Here is a 22,821-nt window from a genome sequence, read left to right as displayed (position 1 = left end):
TCTAAGCGAAAATTCTCCTTTTACCACTTATTGGATCCTGCTAGTCTTTGAAGACCCTGTTAAGCCTTTCATATTTTGGACTAATTTTACTTCCTCTGTGGTGCCATGGAACTTTGAGCTTTTATTTTAGAACCTATTTTCAGATATTATGCCAGGTACTTTATAGATATCATGGGTAATGCTCACTTGAGAAACAGTTTTACTTTCTCAGTTTTGCCAAAGAGAAATCAGGCAGGAGAGGTTAAGTCACTTGCTCTAAGCAATGAAGATAGCAAATGGTGGAGCTAGAAACAGAGCCCAATTCTGTTTGGTTTCAAAACTTGTTCTGCTTTACCAGCTCCCTTGTTATGTTTTGCTCAGTAATTGTTAAACCAAGACCTGATACACTTAATGACTGAGGGTATGTGATCATAGCTGAGCATAATCAAATCTCATGTAACAGCTTCAAAGAATTTGAGCAATAGAAGACTGGTGATGGCATATGTTTGTCAGAATAACCACATTATGAGAAGGCAATTCACTTAAATCAGAAGAAAGATTGAATTAATGAATTGAGTTTAGTGCAGACACCCAGCCTTAGTTTCCAACTTGGTACAAAACTATCATCATAGCATGTTCTTAATTATTATCAAATCAAAAGTAAATTAACTGGTGGCTATTAATTATGTTTTAGGCATCTGAAAAAGAAAAAAAAAAAGGAATATAAGGACTAAGATCTACAGATCCAGCTGGTCTGCATCATGCAGCTAGAAGTCACAAACATGTGAATGAACTTTAGAGATGACCTATCTCTTGTCTAACTGCTTTTATTATAATAATAATAACAATATCATGCATTTATACAGCTCTTTGTAGTTTAAACATAATCTCACAGTTTTAGTCCTTTATTTATTTATTTATTTTTGGTTTTGACCTAGTGGTATGCACTTGCCAGAGAGGAGGAGAGAGATGGATGGAGAGAGGGAAAATGAGAAATCACCACTTGGGGGTATGGCCATGCCATAATCCCTTCTCCATTCTCCTCTCAGGATTTTGGGCACACACGCACATGTTCTTGGTGTGATTTTCAAGCCACTGAGTCTGGGTTAATCTCTGTCAATCATGTGGGAATCCAGCCACCTTAATCACCACACCATCAGCTTGCCTTAGTCCACTGTGTTTCTAAAAACAAGAATACCTAGATTGGATGATTTATAAATAATAGAGGTTTATTTAGCTCATAGCTTTGGAGGTTCAAGGTTAACGGACTGCACATTGTGATGATCTTTTTATTTTTTAATTCACAAATTTTTGCTACAGGGTGCAAAAATGTTTGCTACAGGGCACAAAAGTGTTCACTGGAGAGACAGAGAGAAATAGAGATAGAAAGCGAGAAATCACCCCTTGGGGGGATGGACATGCCACAATCCATTCTCCTCCTTTCTCATCTCTGGATTTTGGACACATATGCACCTTTGTCCAGCATGAGTTTTAAACTGCTGGGTTCGGGACTTGAACTGCAGTAGGCTATATTTAGGTCCAGCAACATAACCATTATGCCATCTGCTGATCTTGTTGGTAAGGACTCTGTAGAGTCCCATGACAGTGCAGGACATCACATGGCAAGACAGAGCAAAAGAACACATATTTATTTCCATTTTCCTATGTCTTTCTCTTTCCTTTTCTTTATACTTGGCAGGATTCAATCGTAGAAGGTCCCACCCTGGTGACCTCCCAGAGGTTCCACCTCTTAATCCCACAGTTGGATTAAGTTTTCACTCTTTTAATCTCACAACCAAATTTCATTACATGAAATTTTAGGGGACATATTCAAACCATAGCACAAACTGTAATGAATTTTAGTTCTCAAAGCAAAGCTATATAGGACATATTGCATTGTTTGAAAAGTCGTGATGTATTTTTCTATGTTTTCCTATGCAAATATTCATCATGATTTTCCAACAACCCAATATTCTCTCTCCAATTTTACTGGCAAGGAGGCAGAAGTCAGGAGTTCAAGTAACTTGCCCAGGGTTGACCATAGTTAATGGAAGAGAAGAGAAGAGAATGCAGACCTTCAAGGAACCATTTTTTCCCTAAGGATTTTGGTGGTTATAGTGAAGTTCATGGAAAGAAATGGATTATGCTAGTCACTTTATTCCCATCCTATGCTGTTGCATTGCATTTTTTCTCTCTCTATGGCCCATTCTGAGAACCCAGCATGCTTTGCATATGAATTGAAGCAATGAAAATTGTTGCTTTATGGTACTGTGGCACGTATACTCTATGGAATACTATTCAGCCATTAAGAACAACAAAACCCTGGCTTTTGACAGAAAGTGGAAAAATATGGAAGATTTACTGCTGAGTGAAGGAAGCCAGGCTATGAAGGAGAGACTCTGTATGTCCCCACTTAATATATACCGAATGTCCACACTCTATAACGGAAACTGATGGGCTAAAGGATGTACAAACACACAAAAGGTGGATGTGAATGCCAGATGGGGTTTGAGGAGTGGGGCCTGGGGAAGAACATTTGGAGGAGGGATACAAAGACAACATTGTTGAGACAGGGAGGTAATGTTATATTTTTATCAACTCGACCGGGGAGAAATGTTCTTATATTGATCACCTTGAAAGCTAAGTAATGTTATTGAATGTATTTTAAAAAATGTTAAATAAATAAATAAATAAAAAGAAAAATAGTGTCAATAATTAGTGTGAATAGAAAGTCCTCAGAATGGGAAAATACTTTTGTAAACTATGCATCAGATAAGGGATTGATAACCAGAATACATAAGGAACTAAAGAAGCTGTTTGGAAAAAAGATGATGAACCCTATTAAAAGATGGGAGAAGGAGTTGAAAAGAACATTCACTAAAAATGACATACGAATAGCCAGAAGGCATATGAAAAAATGCTCAACATCCCTCATCGTAAGGGAAATGCAGATCAAAACAACAATGAGATACCACCTAACCCCAGTCAGAATGGCAAAGATTAAAAAAACAAACAATGATAAGTGTTGGGGGAGGGTGTGGTGAAAGGGGAACTCTCTTACACTGCTGGTGGGAATGTAAATTAGTCCAACCACTGTGGAGAACAATTTGGAGATTCCTCAAAAATTTACAAATAGAACTGCCATATAATCCAGGAATCTCATTTCTTGGCATCTACCCAAAGGACAGAAGAATTTCTCATTGGAAAAGTGCTTGCACATTGATGTTTATTGCAGCACTTTTCACGACTGCTAAGACATGGAATCAACCCAAATGCCCCCGTACGGATGAATGGATTGAAAAACTGTGGCACATATACTCTATGGAATACAATTCAGCCATTAAGAATGACAAAACCCTGACTTTTGACAGAAAGTGGAAGAATATGGAAGATTTACTGCTGAGTGAAGCAAGCCAGGCTATGAAGGAGAGACACTGTATGTCCCCACTTAATATATACCAAATGTCCGCACTCTATAACTGAAACTGATGGGCTAAAGGATGTACAAACAGAAGAGGTGGATGTGAATGCCAGATGTGGGGAGTGTGGAGGAGTGGGGCCTGGGGAAGAACATTTGGAGGAGGGAAACAAAGATAGCATTGTTGAAATAGGTAGGTAGTGTTGCTATATTTTGATCAACTAGGGAGAAATGTTCATACATTGAAATGATCACTTTGTAAGCTAAATAATGTAATTGAATGTATTAAAAATATAAATAAAAATTAAAAAAAATGAAATTAGGGTAGAAGGGAGTGGGAGAGAATGCTGGGTCATGAACTTCTTGCAGTATCTTTTTTTTTTTTTTTTTTTGATAACTTCCTTTTTATCAATGATCATTTGGGGGAAAATTCAAGGAAGCAAAAAACAAGATGCCTGTTATGGAAGCCATGTGGTTGTGGTTTCATGGGATAAAAAGTTATTTGCCCACTCCTATCAGTTAGTCACATGACATATATATGCTAATTTTCAGGAATCTGTTCATTGAAAAGGGAGAAAGATAACAAATTACAACAAAATTGGCCAAGGCTTGATAATAATCCTTGATAATCTTTGATTTGTTGTAAATACATACATTATTACCTGGGAGGCAGGTTACCCCACAGAAACTAAGTTTTGCCTGTGTTAAAACTATTTGCTAAGATGGAAGCATAAAACAAATGGTTTGTCTGATGAGAGGTTTAGCATGGAGAAATTTGCTATAGCTTGGTAATAAACTTGTCTTTTGTACAAGGGACAGTGGAAACACTGAACAGCTGTTGACTGGTAAATTAGTACACAGACCCACATGGTATTTGTGAAGGAAAGACAATTTCTTTTTCCCTTGTGCCTTTTAGACAGATGTTTGACGTTCCTTATGCTTTCTTTCCTTACCATCTCATTTCTGACCTTTGTTTGTCAACTGTTCATTCAGTGTAGGGTTATCATTTATCTACCTGCTGTGCCTCCATCTGCCTTTGAGTGCCTGAGCATGCTCAGATTCTGGACATCCAGTGTGATCTGATGGGGATTTGCTTTTCAGAGTCCTTTTCTCTTTGTACATAATACATCAAACAGCAAACAGTGACCGTGGGACCCACCTCTGCAAAGTCAACAGATGCCAAGTAGTTGTTGGAAGAAGGCTGAATTGAACTAGGCAGGACAGATATTTGCAAATTAAAACAACTGCTATTCTGCCAGGGTTTTTGTTGGGTCTTGCAAGGCCTATGGAGAGAAGTTAATTACACAAGTCACCTTGAATTTCTTGAATATCACGAGAGGAAAAGATGTGTTTTTAGTTGGTTTCTGGCCCATTGTTAACAACAAAAATGAGCCTGTAAATAGGGTATTATGTTGCCTGGGCATCAGGATGTGTAGACAAGGGCACAAGGGCTGGAAAGAGAATTGTTATGCTCCTTCTACATTTTACTGATGGAAAATTGAGGTCAGAGAGGTTACATGCTTGGCTCAAGGTCATATAGCTAATTGGTGGCAGAGGTGAAAGTGGAGACTAGGTCATTTTACCCCTGGGTAGACAGGTGTCATCACACTATATAGTATTAATTTTAATTTCTATGTTTGGGCTCAAAGGCGCTTGCTCTTATTCAAGCAGGGTACTTCTTTATTTTTTAATCTTAAATTCAATTGTATGATAGTTAATAATTTATCTCAAACAAATAAAACTAAAGTAGTATGTATTATATATATGTGTATATATATGTATATATAATATAACATGCAACATCATAAATTTTCTTATTCTTTCTACAAATATTTATTTAGAACCTTTGTGCAAAGCAATTTATTTAAGCCCTTTGTGCCAAGCACTGGAAGAGACATTGTCAGAGTTTTAAAGATAAATACAAGACATTTACAATTAGTGAGAAAGTAGAGAAATCAAAAGTATACAGTGCAACCCAGGAAATGCATAACCAAGACTATTTCTGCATCTATTAGGCAAAATACTACTTATAACCTTTTAAAACACCTAAAATCTTCTGTTTACATAAGGCTTGTAGTGCAACCTCAGTTAACTAGAGAGGGTTATCTGGGACTCTTAGTTAATCAGAGCTGGTTTTGCTAGCTCTCCTTTGGGAGAAGGAGATAACCCACAAAGTGTGTAGGGTGGACCAGATCCCGTAACAGGCCAATATGAGGCTTCACCGTGTGAATGGAATGCTAGGATAGATGCAGAGTATCCAGCCCAGAGTCTGACATATGGCACCTGTGCAATAAATGCTCATTTTTCTTCCTATTTAACATGTACTTCCCAAGGACTTTTTTGGGTCTGATCCATATTGGGAGCTGTCTCTGGCACCATCTACATTGTAAGATGAACAGCAAGGACCAACATTTGGAATGAGGTTCCAGGAGAGATGGAGCCATCTAAAACTGATTCCATTCTAAGTTTGCCAACTACCAAAGCAGAGGGATGGAGTTACACACTTGGGAAATCTTTTATCCAGGGGGCAGAGGGGGAGGAGATTTTCCCACATAGCCAACCAGAAGATTTAATGACTGAGAACACAGTTGTTCTAAGAATTGTGGGTGGCAGAAGTTTTATTTTGTATTAACAGAGCAAAGGTGCCTTTGATGCCAGTCTGTGTTTCTTGGCATTAGCTTCCTCTAGGAGGTGAAGGACCTGAGTGGCCAGACTAAAAATAGCTTCCTCTGGATCTGCTCAGTGCTGACAGAGCTCAGGGCTGGCCCTGGGGAGGCACAAGGTGACCTCTGCATGGCTCTCACTTGCACTCGTGATGGCCACAGGGCTGCATTGCATGGGGCAGCTGTGGGAAGAAACAGGTGTGTACATGTGTAACGCCTCTGAGTGTGTCAAATTGCCCTGCTTTCCAAAACAGATTTTGTGGGTAGATGGGAGTGGGGGAGGATCCAAAGCACAAGAAAATTGTGACATGAAAAAGTCCTAGAAGCCAGAGCTATTTATGCATTGATAGATGCTTTACTTTACAGATGGGAACTTGCAGTCTGAGCAAGGACAGAGGTTTCTAGCTAATGACAGCAGAGGACCAGATCCTAGGGGTGCTGAGTTTCCTTCTTGACTTGTCTCTTCCAGCCTAGTTCTTGACCCTCTTTCCTATGCAATCCGTGAACCACTACCATGGAGGCATGTGTTAGAGAGGGAAGGCATTGTACAGACTTCTTTTTCCAAATCTAGTTTTATTTCCAGAGGACACTGAGGTCCAGAAAAGGGAAACTGCATGCCTAGGATCTCATGGGAGTAAGCGAGAGAGCCAGAGTTCACCTCCCCTATCACAGCCCCTGTGCTATTTCTCTGCAGTGTTCAGATGCATTAGACAGTCAGACTTCAAAAAGAACCAATGTGCCTCCTTCAGTTCGAAGGAATGGAAGTTCAAGTGACATGTCTGCACTGTCTTGGGGTCATGCTAGGGCACTGTGCAGAAAAACTTATAGTTCATAAAATGAAGAGAGAGTAAGGAGAATAGGCCATCAACACAGATGAGAAAACTTACTATTCCCTGGTCTCAATCTTCTTGGCAATTCAAGTAAAACTCATAAATCCCAGTTCATTCTAGTCTGGTGTTAAAGCTAAATTCCCAACAGTCATAAAACTGGTGCTCTTGGCTTTTTCTCCACCTGTGGTCAGAGAGCCTAAAGTTCTTCAAATTAGGGAAGTCATTCCCCCAATTACAATGTAGCATCTGCCATTTTGTCCCCTTTCTCTCTGACTTCCCAAAGTTCTGTCTATTGCCAAAGCCCTCGTGTCCATGTTAAGAGCACTGCTATTTTCACAAACGCCACCCAGGACTGGGGAGTGGCTGCAGAGCCACAGCTGTTAAGAGACACTGGCATCTTTTTTTTTTTTTTCTTAAATGAAAAATAGAATGTGTGTTTTTTTAAAGATGAGGGTAGTGACCTTGCTAACAATTATTTAGTCATTATCCTTATCTTTATATGTATATGTGTGTGTGTATATATGTATTTACCAGAAGCATCTCAAATGTAGTCAAGTTCCTAGCCACAAACCATCTGCCAGCTGTTTTAGCCAGAACAGCTGCCCCTCAGAAGCAAGATACTGAGAGCCTCTATATGGCTCTGGAATACACCCCCAGAATCAGAAAGGCAGGCAAACTTGTCCTGGGCAGCTCCAGCTGCTGATTGCTGACACAGTCAACCTGGGCATGGAATAGATACTGAGGGCATTCAGGCAGTGTGAAAACAGATGTATAGTGTCCACACTGTTCAAAGTACTGCTGTTTTTACGGACCTCCTAGGCTCAAGCTCCAAGCTTTACCCTATCAAAAATCACAGCACACATACCACACACATTCACACATGTGTGTGCACACACACACCCACATGCACACCACTGACTCATGAATAGGTGGTGCTAGAAGTGACCCAACTTGAATATCATTTAATCCAGTGGTTTCTACACTTGCTTATGCCCATTGATTACTTGAGATGCTTCTATAAATCACAGACTCCCTAAAGGAGCCAGATCTCACATGGGTGAGTCAATGGTTTGAATCCTGGTCCTGGTGGCTTATAAAATATAATGAGTATGTGTGTATATGTGCCCAAGATTCTGACAGGATGGAGAAATGAAGTGATTGTAGCATGACCATGCCCCATAAGGGGCTTTTTGGCTTATAACAAACTACACACATTCACACGCACACACACACACACACACACACACACACACACACACACACATTATATATTTAGACTAGGACATGTCAAAGCTTCAGAAAGATCCTAAGGCTTTGAATATCAGCCTATGAAATGTAAGATATCATTGTATGTATGTATCTGGGCTTGTTTTGGCAAGAAATTTCATAGTTTTCATCAGATGCCCAAAGGCATCTACCTATACCCTTTAAGTGGCTAAAACCTCTGGTTTATAATATCTCTGCTAAGAGATTATTCACCTACTATTTTGAAGGAGATGACTTAAAACAAAAAAAAAAAAAAAAAGGAAAGAGAAAATAAGTCTACTTTACAGAGCCAGCATATTTTTTTTGGTCACATCTAGCTGCACCAAGCATGGTGAAAATGTTTGATAAAATGTCAACATAGAAGATATGATCATAAAAATTAAAGCAACTTGAGAATTTTTTTAATTGGCTTAAAGTTACATTCTCACTAATGTGAAGCAAAAGTATGGCCAACCCAAAGTGCCTCAAGGAAAAGGCAAGAGAAGCCAGAGAAGGCTTACAGCCACAAACTTGGAAGGATAATAAACCATTTTATCAGGGCAGAACTTGGGAGGAATATGAAGCAGTAACTTTTAATTAAAGTTCTGCTAGTACACTAATTTGGGCAACCAAGATTCATAATTAAAATTTTATGCCAACTCTGCGCATCACCAAACATTTTTAATGGCTCCAGGAAGAACATGATATGGGTACAGGATACATTGCAATGAACATCAAGGGAACCAGTCAAATGTACAAGGTGGAGAAATTGGAGAGAGAGCTGTGAAGCTTCGTCACTTCAACTCTCAAGGCCTCCTTCTTCTGAAAATGGGTAGTCACATGTACCTGAGCAAAGGAGTGTCCGCATGTCTTTCGCAAAGGAGTGTCCGCATGTCTTTCACAGTGCGTTAGCATTTTCTGATACTTTTCTATCTTCTCTAGTTCACTGAAGTCTTTTGTAGGCAGGAACTATCTTCATGCTATTAGTGCTAAAGATACCTTATCAGTTATGTAGTTCCACAACAATGCCATAAAACAAACAACCATAACCCTTAGTGGCAGATAACGATAAACATTTATTCAGCTGAGTCTTCAGGGTTCAAGTGAGCCAGGCTAGTTTTGGTCTCCTGTCTATTGTTAGCTGCAAGTTATCTAGATTACTCTGCCAAACTTGCTGATTCACTATTATCTTGGAGTTGGCTGACTATTGGCTGATTTAGAATGGTCTTGGTCCTGATGCTCAGGCCACTTGCTCTGTACCACAAATATTATCCCCCAGGAGACTTGTTTAGGAACAATTTCCTAACATCTCACTGGCCAACATACGTAACACGGCTAAGTTCAAAGTCAGAAAGAGATTACTACCAAATTATTTGTTCAAAAATATGGACAATGGAGCAGAGTGAAGAACTGGAGCTATTAATATAATCAGTCTCCCACATGACTAGAATATGATAAAAGTCAATGAAAATTTATTGCCAAAAATGAACCAAATGTTCTCCAAAGGAGATATACAAATTACTAATAAGCACATAAAAAGATGGTTGATGCCATTAATTATCAGTGAGATAAAGCCACAGTGAGATATCATTTCTCAACCACTAGGATAGTAACGATAAAAAAAAATCAGATAATTACAAGTGTTGATGAAGATGGAGAGACACTGGAATACACTGTTTATAGGAAGTTGGTGAAGTCACTTTTGGAAACAAGCTCCTCAAAAAGTGAAACCTAAAGTCACCATTGAATACATCAATTCCACTCTTACATATATACATATATATATATGAAATAAAAACATGTTCACACAAAAACTTTTTTTTTTCTTTTTGGAGAGGTTTTTTTGCTATAGGGTGTGTGTGCTCTCCAGAAAGAGAGAGCCGGAGAGATAGAAAGCGAGAAATCACCCCCCCCCAGGGGGGGATGGCCACGCCACAATCCCTTCTCCTCCATTCTCCTCTTGGGATCTTGGGCACGCACGCACACACGCCCGGTGTGAGTTTTAAGCCACCGGGTCCGGGACGCGAACCGCGGTCAACTACATGGGAGTCTAGCGACATAGCTATTATGTTAACTGCTGGTCCCTCACACAAAAACTTCTACACAGATATTCATAATATCATTATTTACAATAGTCAAAGAGTAGATATAACCTAAATGTCCATTAACCAATGACTGGATAAATCAACTATGGTATATCTATGAAATGGGATATTATTAGGCCTTAAAAGGGAATGAAGTACTGATGCACTACAACATGGGTGGATTGTGAAAAATTATGCTAAATAAATAAAACCAGACACAAAGGGCCACATATCCTTGATTCCACTGATCTAAGATGATGTGATTTATTCATGAAATTGCTATGATTCCATTTATATGAAATACCCAGAATAAGCAAATCTGTAGAGCTAGAAAGTAGATTAGTGGTTATTTAGGGCCAGGTGGGTTGGGTAAAATGGGGGTAACTTCTAATGTACATAAGGCCATAAAAGTGTTCTAAAATTAATTGTGGCAACAGTTGCACAACTATGAATATGCCAAACGTTGAATTATATACTTGAAATGAGTGAATTTTATGATACCTTAATAAACTTACAAAAAATGAATTAAATGGATAACTCTTATAAAGGCACTGAGTGCAATACATGGTCATGTTAATTATATTGCATAAAATCTATGCAATAGATTGTAGGTTGTAAGAGGCACCATTTTTAGTGGATCACCAAGAAAAGGAAAAAAATTACCCAGTAAACTATAAACATCATATTTTAGAGATGCTGAAATGTGGAAAGTATGTCTTCAAACCAATGAAATATGGTACATATTGAAGAAATGTTAGTAGCATCTAAGATTACATTTATCAAACTGACTGGATCTTTCTGTCTTCAGATGAAATATTCAGGCTCATTCACCTTTCCTAGAAGAATTTCTTTGTATCCATTTTTTGGCTCCTTGCCTTTGTCAAATTCAGCAGGTGTCCCAGGTTATATGTCTACTTTCTCTGGTCCAATCCACCCCCATATTCCCCCGTAGGTCCAGTCCTAAGAATCCCCAGTTTTTCTAGCTCTTGTTCTTTTGCAGGGATGGAGACTTGAGGGTGGAAGGAGCCTGCTATTCCCTCAGGGACCGAAGGTCATTTCTGCTTCTGAAGCCCTTCAGGCATCTTTTCTCCCTCCCATGATGGGATGTGACCAGGATAAACAAGGAGCACACTTTGTTGTGGCGTGAGACATCTGGCCCCCAGAGGCAGCTCCCACTGAGGAGAGAGTGAAAAACCACACACATGTTCACTGTTGTTTGGGCGATGTGCAGTCAGAGCTGGTGACTGACAGACAATGCAATGAATAAAAGCACTGCCCATCCATCTTTCAGTTGTCAGTAAGTCTGTTCTCTCCCTGGGGGACTAGGGAGAATTCTTCCCTCCCTATTGTAATTTACCAGTCTCATCTAGGATAGGAGAATAGTTTCATCTTTGGCAGGCTCTCATATGCTTTCTTAACAGCATGAATGTACTTTCTAATTTTCACACTACAGAGAAGAAAACCAGCCTCTTCAGTCCTATCTTCCAAATCTACAAACCGTATGTGAGCTATAGAATTGTTCTTGTGGGAAAGGGCAATTAAGGAAAAAAAAAGTGATCAGAAGACACCTTTCTCAGAGATAATATCTAGAAAGAGAATAGTGAGAAGCTCTGTGGATGCCATGCCTATATTACTACCATTCTCCTGGGTTATCATTTTGTTCTGGATGATTTCAGGCTTAGAGTATAACTTCATGGAAAATTGGCATGCTAGTACAAGACCACCCACATTTTATGAAAGGTATCTTACCCAGGGACACCATGCAGTCTTTGATCATGGTGCACAAGGTGTGTAATTCTCAGAGCAGTGCTTATATTTGAAATGTTGAAATTATCTTTCTGAAGTCTCAGTTTCAGTCCTACTGGAGTCAATTCCCAATAGACCAACAATTGATGAAGCTTCATGAAGAGGAGGAGGACTACAGAGTGTGGTCCACAGGGTCTAGTGCCTAACAGTTGGGTATCACAGTTCACAGATGGCAAATAACTGCATTTATCAGTTGGATTCCTAATGGCAGGAAGTGGTTGCTTGGCATGTCATGTTGAAAAGGATTCTGAGGCTGCTTCAGAACTTCAGTTGGAAAGTGCACTATTATTGGTCACACCTATCTGTGCATTTAGCTTGGGCTGGAGGTAGGATTGGGTTCTGATTGTTACACTACTTCTCAATAATATGCTCTCAGGGAGACTATATCCTTGAAGGGAAAGATTGGGAATTGGATATACTGTTTCAATCCTGGTTTTGTTTTTCATCATATGACACTGGCACAATTTATTTAAGGAATGGAAGTTCAAGTGACATGTCTGCACTGTCTTGGGGTCATGCTAGGGCACTGTGCAGAAAAACTTATAGTTCATAAAATGAAGAGAGAGTAAGGAGAATAGGCCATCAACACAGATGAGAAAACTTACTATTCCCTGGTCTCAATCTTCTTGGCAATTCAAGTAAAACTCATAAATCCCAGTTCATTCTAGTCTGGTGTTAAAGCTAAATTCCCAACAGTCATAAAACTGGTGCTCTTGGCTTTTTCTCCACCTGTGGTCAGAGAGCCTAAAGTTCTTCAAATTAGGGAAGTCATTCCCCCAATTACAATGTAGCATCTGCCATTTTGTCCCCTTTCTCTCTGACTTCCCAAAGTTCTGTCTATTGCCAAAGCCCTCGTGTCCATGTTAAGAGCACTGCTATTTTCACAAACGCCACCCAGGACTGGGGAGTGGCTGCAGAGCCACAGCTGTTAAGAGACACTGGCATCTTTTTTTTTTTTTTCTTAAATGAAAAATAGAATGTGTGTTTTTTTAAAGATGAGGGTAGTGACCTTGCTAACAATTATTTAGTCATTATCCTTATCTTTATATGTATATGTGTGTGTGTATATATGTATTTACCAGAAGCATCTCAAATGTAGTCAAGTTCCTAGCCACAAACCATCTGCCAGCTGTTTTAGCCAGAACAGCTGCCCCTCAGAAGCAAGATACTGAGAGCCTCTATATGGCTCTGGAATACACCCCCAGAATCAGAAAGGCAGGCAAACTTGTCCTGGGCAGCTCCAGCTGCTGATTGCTGACACAGTCAACCTGGGCATGGAATAGATACTGAGGGCATTCAGGCAGTGTGAAAACAGATGTATAGTGTCCACACTGTTCAAAGTACTGCTGTTTTTACGGACCTCCTAGGCTCAAGCTCCAAGCTTTACCCTATCAAAAATCACAGCACACATACCACACACATTCACACATGTGTGTGCACACACACACCCACATGCACACCACTGACTCATGAATAGGTGGTGCTAGAAGTGACCCAACTTGAATATCATTTAATCCAGTGGTTTCTACACTTGCTTATGCCCATTGATTACTTGAGATGCTTCTATAAATCACAGACTCCCTAAAGGAGCCAGATCTCACATGGGTGAGTCAATGGTTTGAATCCTGGTCCTGGTGGCTTATAAAATATAATGAGTATGTGTGTATATGTGCCCAAGATTCTGACAGGATGGAGAAATGAAGTGATTGTAGCATGACCATGCCCCATAAGGGGCTTTTTGGCTTATAACAAACTACACACATTCACACGCACACACACACACACACACACACACACACACACACACACACACATTATATATTTAGACTAGGACATGTCAAAGCTTCAGAAAGATCCTAAGGCTTTGAATATCAGCCTATGAAATGTAAGATATCATTGTATGTATGTATCTGGGCTTGTTTTGGCAAGAAATTTCATAGTTTTCATCAGATGCCCAAAGGCATCTACCTATACCCTTTAAGTGGCTAAAACCTCTGGTTTATAATATCTCTGCTAAGAGATTATTCACCTACTATTTTGAAGGAGATGACTTAAAACAAAAAAAAAAAAAAAAAAGGAAAGAGAAAATATGTCTACTTTACAGAGCCAGCATATTTTTTTTGGTCACATCTAGCTGCACCAAGCATGGTGAAAATGTTTGATAAAATGTCAACATAGAAGATATGATCATAAAAATTAAAGCAACTTGAGAATTTTTTTAATTGGCTTAAAGTTACATTCTCACTAATGTGAAGCAAAAGTATGGCCAACCCAAAGTGCCTCAAGGAAAAGGCAAGAGAAGCCAGAGAAGGCTTACAGCCACAAACTTGGAAGGATAATAAACCATTTTATCAGGGCAGAACTTGGGAGGAATATGAAGCAGTAACTTTTAATTAAAGTTCTGCTAGTACACTAATTTGGGCAACCAAGATTCATAATTAAAATTTTATGCCAACTCTGCGCATCACCAAACATTTTTAATGGCTCCAGGAAGAACATGATATGGGTACAGGATACATTGCAATGAACATCAAGGGAACCAGTCAAATGTACAAGGTGGAGAAATTGGAGAGAGAGCTGTGAAGCTTCGTCACTTCAACTCTCAAGGCCTCCTTCTTCTGAAAATGGGTAGTCACATGTACCTGAGCAAAGGAGTGTCCGCATGTCTTTCGCAAAGGAGTGTCCGCATGTCTTTCACAGTGCGTTAGCATTTTCTGATACTTTTCTATCTTCTCTAGTTCACTGAAGTCTTTTGTAGGCAGGAACTATCTTCATGCTATTAGTGCTAAAGATACCTTATCAGTTATGTAGTTCCACAACAATGCCATAAAACAAACAACCATAACCCTTAGTGGCAGATAACGATAAACATTTATTCAGCTGAGTCTTCAGGGTTCAAGTGAGCCAGGCTAGTTTTGGTCTCCTGTCTATTGTTAGCTGCAAGTTATCTAGATTACTCTGCCAAACTTGCTGATTCACTATTATCTTGGAGTTGGCTGACTATTGGCTGATTTAGAATGGTCTTGGTCCTGATGCTCAGGCCACTTGCTCTGTACCACAAATATTATCCCCCAGGAGACTTGTTTAGGAACAATTTCCTAACATCTCACTGGCCAACATACGTAACACGGCTAAGTTCAAAGTCAGAAAGAGATTACTACCAAATTATTTGTTCAAAAATATGGACAATGGAGCAGAGTGAAGAACTGGAGCTATTAATATAATCAGTCTCCCACATGACTAGAATATGATAAAAGTCAATGAAAATTTATTGCCAAAAATGAACCAAATGTTCTCCAAAGGAGATATACAAATTACTAATAAGCACATAAAAAGATGGTTGATGCCATTAATTATCAGTGAGATAAAGCCACAGTGAGATATCATTTCTCAACCACTAGGATAGTAACGATAAAAAAAAATCAGATAATTACAAGTGTTGATGAAGATGGAGAGACACTGGAATACACTGTTTATAGGAAGTTGGTGAAGTCACTTTTGGAAACAAGCTCCTCAAAAAGTGAAACCTAAAGTCACCATTGAATACATCAATTCCACTCTTACATATATACATATATATATATGAAATAAAAACATGTTCACACAAAAACTTTTTTTTTTCTTTTTGGAGAGGTTTTTTTGCTATAGGGTGTGTGTGCTCTCCAGAAAGAGAGAGCCGGAGAGATAGAAAGCGAGAAATCACCCCCCCCCAGGGGGGGATGGCCACGCCACAATCCCTTCTCCTCCATTCTCCTCTTGGGATCTTGGGCACGCACGCACACACGCCCGGTGTGAGTTTTAAGCCACCGGGTCCGGGACGCGAACCGCGGTCAACTACATGGGAGTCTAGCGACATAGCTATTATGTTAACTGCTGGTCCCTCACACAAAAACTTCTACACAGATATTCATAATATCATTATTTACAATAGTCAAAGAGTAGATATAACCTAAATGTCCATTAACCAATGACTGGATAAATCAACTATGGTATATCTATGAAATGGGATATTATTAGGCCTTAAAAGGGAATGAAGTACTGATGCACTACAACATGGGTGGATTGTGAAAAATTATGCTAAATAAATAAAACCAGACACAAAGGGCCACATATCCTTGATTCCACTGATCTAAGATGATGTGATTTATTCATGAAATTGCTATGATTCCATTTATATGAAATACCCAGAATAAGCAAATCTGTAGAGCTAGAAAGTAGATTAGTGGTTATTTAGGGCCAGGTGGGTTGGGTAAAATGGGGGTAACTTCTAATGTACATAAGGCCATAAAAGTGTTCTAAAATTAATTGTGGCAACAGTTGCACAACTATGAATATGCCAAACGTTGAATTATATACTTGAAATGAGTGAATTTTATGATACCTTAATAAACTTACAAAAAATGAATTAAATGGATAACTCTTATAAAGGCACTGAGTGCAATACATGGTCATGTTAATTATATTGCATAAAATCTATGCAATAGATTGTAGGTTGTAAGAGGCACCATTTTTAGTGGATCACCAAGAAAAGGAAAAAAATTACCCAGTAAACTATAAACATCATATTTTAGAGATGCTGAAATGTGGAAAGTATGTCTTCAAACCAATGAAATATGGTACATATTGAAGAAATGTTAGTAGCATCTAAGATTACATTTATCAAACTGACTGGATCTTTCTGTCTTCAGATGAAATATTCAGGCTCATTCACCTTTCCTAGAAGAATTTCTTTGTATCCATTTTTTGGCTCCTTGCCTTTGTCAAATTCAGCAGGTGTCCCAGGTTATATGTCTACTTTCTCTGGTCCAATCCACCCCCATATTCCCCCGTAGGTCCAGTCCTAAGAATCCCCAGTTTTTCTAGCTCTTGTTCTTTTGCAGGGATGGAGACTTGAGGGTGGAAGGAGCCTGCTATTCCCTCAGGGACCGAAGGTCATTTCTGCTTCTGAAGCCCTTCAGGCATCTTTTCTCCCTCCCATGATGGGATGTGACCAGGATAAACAAGGAGCACACTTTGTTGTGGCGTGAGACATCTGGCCCCCAGAGGCAGCTCCCACTGAGGAGAGAGTGAAAAACCACACACATGTTCACTGTTGTTTGGGCGATGTGCAGTCAGAGCTGGTGACTGACAGACAATGCAATGAATAAAAGCACTGCCCATCCATCTTTCAGTTGTCAGTAAGTCTGTTCTCTCCCTGGGGGACTAGGGAGAATTCTTCCCTCCCTATTGTAATTTACCAGTCTCATCTAGGATAGGAGAATAGTTTCATCTTTGGCAGGCTCTCATATGCTTTCTTAACAGCATGAATGTACTTTCTAATTTTCACACTACAGAGAAGAAAACCAGCCTCTTCAGTCCTATCTTCCAAATCTACAAACCGTATGTGAGCTATAGAATTGTTCTTGTGGGAAAGGGCAATTAAGGAAAAAAAAAGTGATCAGAAGACACCTTTCTCAGAGATAATATCTAGAAAGAGAATAGTGAGAAGCTCTGTGGATGCCATGCCTATATTACTACCATTCTCCTGGGTTATCATTTTGTTCTGGATGATTTCAGGCTTAGAGTATAACTTCATGGAAAATTGGCATGCTAGTACAAGACCACCCACATTTTATGAAAGGTATCTTACCCAGGGACACCATGCAGTCTTTGATCATGGTGCACAAGGTGTGTAATTCTCAGAGCAGTGCTTATATTTGAAATGTTGAAATTATCTTTCTGAAGTCTCAGTTTCAGTCCTACTGGAGTCAATTCCCAATAGACCAACAATTGATGAAGCTTCATGAAGAGGAGGAGGACTACAGAGTGTGGTCCACAGGGTCTAGTGCCTAACAGTTGGGTATCACAGTTCACAGATGGCAAATAACTGCATTTATCAGTTGGATTCCTAATGGCAGGAAGTGGTTGCTTGGCATGTCATGTTGAAAAGGATTCTGAGGCTGCTTCAGAACTTCAGTTGGAAAGTGCACTATTATTGGTCACACCTATCTGTGCATTTAGCTTGGGCTGGAGGTAGGATTGGGTTCTGATTGTTACACTACTTCTCAATAATATGCTCTCAGGGAGACTATATCCTTGAAGGGAAAGATTGGGAATTGGATATACTGTTTCAATCCTGGTTTTGTTTTTCATCATATGACACTGGCACAATTTATTTATTAATTTCTTTGAACTTCGATTTTCTAATTTGCCAAATGGGAATAATAATAACAAGCAATCTCTTAAGCTCACTTCGTGACATGCACTCTTCAAAAGGGCTTTGCATATTTTAGCTCATGTGATTCTAACAAATTCCTAGCAGAATTGATTCCTGGCATTGTCAAAGTACATACTTCCCATGTGGGAAAACACTTCCACCCCAAGCTAGTGCCTTCAGACTGAATCGAATACTCTGCAGCACCTGCTTGGATGAGCTGTGACTAGAACCATAAAAAAATGAAAAAAATTAAAACAACAAAAAAAACAAGAGGGCTTTCTACATTTGAGCCAGAGGCCATTTGGGGATTAAGGCTAATGTGAGAGAGGGTTGCTGAGGCTGGATTTAGCCTGAGGGGCAGATGGCTAGGGGCATAGCAGAGAATCCCCACCTCCAGTTCATGTGCAGATGACGCTGACAGCTGTGGTCAGGGAGGACCTGGCTACTTCTATTCTACAGGAACCCAACACTCAGCTCTATGCCTGCTCCTGCTTCCAAGTAACCAGGCTGTATCTGCTTCCAGGTTCTGCTGAATCTGCCTGTTTTTTGCCCTATCCCTTCACCAATAGCAATAAAATGACAGTCTTCTGAACATTAAGTGGAGTAGCCAACAGCAGGTCTTATAGACTAAAAATCTCAGGACACTGCCAGTTATGCCCAGACATCCTTCTGCACTACCCCTGGCTGAAATGGGAAATTAGCCTAATTTAGCACAAAACAGTTTTCCACTTACTTTTCCTGAGACCTCTTGAAACCTTTGAAGTTAATGGATAGCAGTCCACCCTCCGATGTCCAGGTAACTAATGAGGAGAGTCTAGCTAGAAGGCTGTTTAGGAAGATAAGTTTGGAGTTGGATTTGAGAAGCAGATGAGGAGGCGTTACTCTGTCTGAGGGTTCCTGGAGCAGACATAGCCCTGACTGCTACCTACCCTCCTGGGACTGAGCTTCCTCTCTCTGAGCTTTCACTGTCCCCAGATGGCAGAAAGGACTGGTCAGTTTCTACAGTTTCCGCCTCTATTTCGCCTGGAATAGAGTTATTCCAGGCCTTGGCTGGGACCTCACAACCTTATTGTTTCTACTTCCCAAATCCTGATTTCTGTTTTTCTCCCCCAGCTTTCTGATTTAATCTAGCAATGAATACTTTCTGAAGAGTCTGAAATCTTGGACAATTATTGGGGTAGTTGTATCCCCCTTCCCCTCTTTTTTTGGTGGTGGTTGGGGAAAGAGGTTATGGAAGGATACTTAAATACTTATTTAAGTGCCAGTTTTCATTAGTTTGGGAGCAGAAGGCTATCCTCTACAACTTGGTTTGCTAATTAAGCGGTGATTGGTATATTAAATTTTAAAGTATAATGTAGTCAGACAATAATTACCAGTGAACTAATTAAATGTATTTTTTGCTGTTTTTAACTTTCACCACAAACGGAGTTGTAAGTTACTGAACTGCAAGGAATCTATTATAGCATCTTTCCTTTTGTCAGAGATAAAAAAAACAAGCAAAACAATAATAATTAAAGGGACTTTTCCCCCCCACTTTGTATTTGTTATGAATTGTGTAGTACTTAAGCATATATGCCCAGGATCTGGGCTGTTTGGTTGAAAGCTAGATTTGGATACTTATGGGCGTGTGATCTTGACAAGTTACTAAACCTCTCTGCATCCCATTTTCTTCATATTAATCAGTGCCTCTTTCATAGAGTTATTGTGAGGAATAAATGAGTAAGTTCTTATAAAAATTGTAGAATGTTGCCTGGCACATACTAAATAATAAGTTAGTCTTATTGATGATCATTTTTAAACAATCCTTGTGTTTTCTAAACTCATTTTCTCCAATGTCAAGCATATTCAAGAAAACAAATTTCTAGAAGCAGATATAGATCTGGAGAAAAAGGAGGACAGGAACCTCCGAGTCACTGATGGGAGATCTGTCACACAGCATTAGCCAGTCCTTGAATTTTGACCTGTCACTCTCCAATGCTTCAATGCCTCTTTTTCAACCACTTCGCAAATTCTGACAACTGATGTTTAGAAAGTGGCTAGAATGATTGTTTTATTTATTGATTTGGGTCAAGCCAGGACTTTCTTGGGAACAGTTAGAATGGCCATGAGAAGATAGAAGTCTTAAATTCTAAAATGCGTTTGAGGTACTTCCACAATAGAGCAATTTCTTTCACACACTTTATACGATGGAGGGATGCGCAGTTAGTTGGTGGGAGGCAGAGGAAATGAAGTTGGTCACAGGCTTGGGCCACCTTGCTCTGAGAGCAAGAGCTAAGAGCAGAGGAATAGGTCATTCCTGGCTGTATTCTGTGGTCTTGAAAACAGTTCATGTCCTTCTAGCTTCAGATGTGAGTTTTCTCTTTGCTTGGCAATTCACTGATCACTTAACCTAATTAATTGACAAAGACTCCTTTGCCCTCATAAGAGTTTAAGTCTTTTCTGACTGGCAGACTTGACCATTGCCAAACAATTTACCTTCATAAATACCATGGCACAATTGTACCTGCATGGATTTGGTGTCTAATTTGCCCATCTTCAAAGAAGGTATGTTTTAACTCCCCTTTAGCTGGATATCACATGTCCCTAAAACTTAAATATATAAAATGTAAAACTTGATCAGTTTCTTATAAACAAGCTTAAGGTTGGGGTTTCTCATACTAATATTTTTTTCGAGAAACAAGTGAGCTTTAGTCAAGGGTATTCTATGGACAATTATACTTGTGATAATTTTGTGAAAACCTTTTTGAGAGTAACACAAAATTTGCAGCTTTCATTAACCTCTTTTTTTTTTTGGAGAGGTTTTCGCTATAGGGTGCGTGCGCTTGCCAGACAGAGAGAGACATAGAGACAGAAAACGAGAAATCACCCCCCGGGGGGATGGTCATGCTGCAATCCCTTCTCCTCCATTCTCTTCTCGGGATCTTGGGCATGCACGCACACGCACCCGCTGTGATTTTTAAGCCACCGGGTCCAGGACGTGAACCGCGGTCGACTACGTGGGAGTCCGGCGACATAGCCATTACGCTAACTGCTGGCTCCCAACCTCTTTTTGTTCTTTAACTTGACCTGGTAGGGGCTAAAGCTGCAAATTCTTAGTTATAAACACTCAGAGAAAAATCTACATTGCAGTTCTGTTAGAATACTTAAGGTTAATGGGCACACTTCTTTTAGGAAAATCAGATAGTTCTATTTAATAATAAAGGACCGGGGATCCTTTTCTTAGCTGACATACTTGTGATTTTAAATAGCTTTGCAATGATCTGCATGCAAATTCCCTGGACGTAGAAAATAGGATTGCTTTCTGTGATATCACAAAATAGCAGTCACTGAAATTGACCACTGATTCTGATTGACTATGAGATATACTAAAAGCTAAAACTGCTGTTTGTCGCAGGCATCCTCCAAAACATAATTGGATTGTATTTATTAACTGTTTAGTAGATCAATTTGTTGTTAGCTATCTTTATGGCATTCAGCTTCAGATGTGAGTTTTCTCTTTGCTTGGCAATTCACTGATCACTTAACCTAATTAATTGACAAAGACTCCTTTGCCCTCATAAGAGTTTAAGTCTTTTCTGACTGGCAGACTTGACCATTGCCAAACAATTTACCTTCATAAATACCATGGCACAATTGTACCTGCATGGATTTGGTGTCTAATTTGCCCATCTTCAAAGAAGGTATGTTTTAACTCCCCTTTAGCTGGATATCACATGTCCCTAAAACTTAAATATATAAAATGTAAAACTTGATCAGTTTCTTATAAACAAGCTTAAGGTTGGGGTTTCTCATACTAATATTTTTTTCGAGAAACAAGTGAGCTTTAGTCAAGGGTATTCTATGGACAATTATACTTGTGATAATTTTGTGAAAACCTTTTTGAGAGTAACACAAAATTTGCAGCTTTCATTAACCTCTTTTTTTTTTTTGGAGAGGTTTTCGCTATAGGGTGCGTGCGCTTGCCAGACAGAGAGAGACATAGAGACAGAAAACGAGAAATCACCCCCCGGGGGGATGGTCATGCTGCAATCCCTTCTCCTCCATTCTCTTCTCGGGATCTTGGGCATGCACGCACACGCACCCGCTGTGATTTTTAAGCCACCGGGTCCAGGACGTGAACCGCGGTCGACTACGTGGGAGTCCGGCGACATAGCCATTACGCTAACTGCTGGCTCCCAACCTCTTTTTGTTCTTTAACTTGACCTGGTAGGGGCTAAAGCTGCAAATTCTTAGTTATAAACACTCAGAGAAAAATCTACATTGCAGTTCTGTTAGAATACTTAAGGTTAATGGGCACACTTCTTTTAGGAAAATCAGATAGTTCTATTTAATAATAAAGGACCGGGGATCCTTTTCTTAGCTGACATACTTGTGATTTTAAATAGCTTTGCAATGATCTGCATGCAAATTCCCTGGACGTAGAAAATAGGATTGCTTTCTGTGATATCACAAAATAGCAGTCACTGAAATTGACCACTGATTCTGATTGACTATGAGATATACTAAAAGCTAAAACTGCTGTTTGTCGCAGGCATCCTCCAAAACATAATTGGATTGTATTTATTAACTGTTTAGTAGATCAATTTGTTGTTAGCTATCT

General features: G+C 39.5%; 1 protein-coding gene across 1 annotated transcript in view; it reads right to left on the bottom strand.

Annotated features, from left to right (window-relative positions):
- CA10 (carbonic anhydrase 10 (inactive)) overlaps positions 1 to 22,821 on the bottom strand; it is a 601,034-nt gene that overhangs the window by 165,430 nt on the left and 412,783 nt on the right. The window lies entirely within an intron of this gene.

The sequence above is a fragment of the Tupaia chinensis genome, unplaced genomic scaffold (genome assembly GCF_000334495.1).
Source record: "Tupaia chinensis unplaced genomic scaffold, TupChi_1.0 Scaffold000383_1, whole genome shotgun sequence".
NCBI lineage: Eukaryota > Metazoa > Chordata > Mammalia > Scandentia > Tupaiidae > Tupaia > Tupaia belangeri.
This window is presented reverse-complemented; position numbering and strand designations above follow the sequence as displayed.